Source organism: Mus caroli, chromosome 4, assembly GCF_900094665.2.
Source record: "Mus caroli chromosome 4, CAROLI_EIJ_v1.1, whole genome shotgun sequence".
NCBI classification, from domain to species: Eukaryota; Metazoa; Chordata; class Mammalia; order Rodentia; family Muridae; genus Mus; species Mus caroli.
The window spans coordinates 66853057-66855081 of NC_034573.1; the positions used below are offsets into that span (position 1 = coordinate 66853057).

A 2025-nucleotide genomic window follows, 5' to 3' on the forward strand; every position below is an offset into this window, starting at 1 on the left:
TCTCACATGTCCAAGCCACAATCCATCAGAGAAGAAGCAGAACTACCTCTCCCATGCTTACATCTTCAAGCCATCTTACCTGCAACCCTCATATGCAGGGACACTTCTACTATGCTGGACAGGAAAGGTACAGGAAAAATTCTCCCTACTGCTCAGTAGTTGAAGTGGAGAGAAAGCTCTCCCACCTTGATGACATCAGTGCTAGCTCTCCTGTGATCACATCTACCTCCTTGCATGCCTCTGGTTGAAAAGCTATTCCTATTTCTTCTTCCCAGGGTTATTTTCTCCTTCCCAGGAAGTCCCACTTTCCACTTCCTACTCAGCTAATTGGCTATCATATTTGTATTAAAGCCAATCAGAAAAATGCCTTAGGTAGGCAAGGAAGGACAAAGACAATTTCACACAGTGCACCCCAACTTTTGGTGCTTTATAGTATTGCTGGGGTCATTTGTGGCATAGTCTCCCCACCCCAGATTTCAATGGCATACTGATATTCTTCTCAGGCTAGTTCCCTGTCTGGGTCCCATAGCTAGGCTAGTCTGGTGATTCTCTTGAGTTTGTTCCTCACCTAGACCATCCAAATGGTCCTCTATGAGGTTTCTCAGTCTCAGGCTAACTGATCATCTCAGGCTAGCTCCCTTTTCATCCCATGGTACAGATTGGAGGTCTTCTCAGGTTCCTCCTCCCCACCACCACCACCATGGAGTGTTAAGCTACTAGTCATTCAGATATTCACAGGTCAGAATGCTGAGCATCAACATCCCTCTCCATCTTGACCACTTACTGACACAGATGTAACACAGCAGCCACAATTGCTGAGTCTCTATGGACAGAAATGCCTCTATAGGCAGGTGTTATCTTTAACAAAAGAGTCTATCAGTTTGTAGAGTGTAACCAATAGCCTTGGACAAAACTTGATTAGGTGTAATCCATTCCTGAAATTCAAAGTTTCATTTGGTGATGAAAGATGTCCAGTTGGGGTTCTGTTACCACTGTTATTTAATGATTTTATTTAGATTGCCTTAATATATGTGTATATTTTAGGAAGCTCCCATTGTATTAGGTTTCCTGCACCAATACAACTCTAACTGTTTTGAGTGCAAGTCCATCAAGAAAGAATTGGTTTTGTCTGTAATTTCCAGAAATATATTTGGTTGTATATTTCTGGATTTGAACTCCTAAATGTTCCTTGAACGAATTCTTGTTGTAAGGTATTTCAATCATTGATACTTCCAACTTCACTGGGATTTAAGGGTAGAGAGAATTTCTAGAGAAACTCTTGAGGGATTGATGTATAGTGGATGAATAAAATGTTTGGGTAAATGCTCATAAAGTACTACATTTAGATAACAGTATTAATTAATATATATATATATATATTAATTTTGATAATTAAAATTAAATACTTTAAGACTTTTAAAATGTAAAATCCGATAATAGAATCTCTCAGTAATCATGTAGATTCTAGCAATGCAAAATGTACTTGATGGATCATCCCCAAAACCTTACTGGGAAAGTCACTGGACAGAACTATCTGGTACCCTCTGCACTGAATAAGTTAACTGTATTTCAACAAGATGAAATACACAAAATAAGGTAAAAGTAAAAAAAAAAAAAAAAAAAGCAATGATTAGGGTCTACTTATAGATCTCAGATTTGGGGATCATACATATGATGAGTCTTATTCAAACTTGTGCAATTTGTAGGAATAGAATGCAAATCTCCTACCATCTATAGATATCTTTATTCCAAGTTGATAGTACTTTACTGAGAAAATGTTTCTTTTTTCATATTTTACTTTTATGTGTAGGGATATTTTTGACTAAATGCATATCTGTGTGTCACTGTGTGCAGTGCAAACTGAGACCAGAGAAGGGCATCAGATCTCTAAAAACTAGGATTAAGGACAGTCATGAGCTGCCATGTGAGCATTTGGAATTAACCCTGAGTCTTCTAGAAGAGCAGCCACTGCTCTTAAACTCAGAGAATTTCAGCTCCATGTTTTAATTTTTAATTATGTTTTCT

At 37.9% G+C, this 2025-nt stretch overlaps 1 non-coding gene across 1 annotated transcript; it reads right to left on the reverse strand.

The window, feature by feature from the left end:
- Positions 1-704: 704 nt before the first annotated feature.
- Positions 705-834, reverse strand: LOC115031020. Its single transcript, XR_003836609.1, has one exon. It is a non-coding gene; the product is annotated as a small nucleolar RNA SNORA17 (small nucleolar RNA).
- Between the last annotated feature and the right edge of the window lie 1191 nt (positions 835-2025).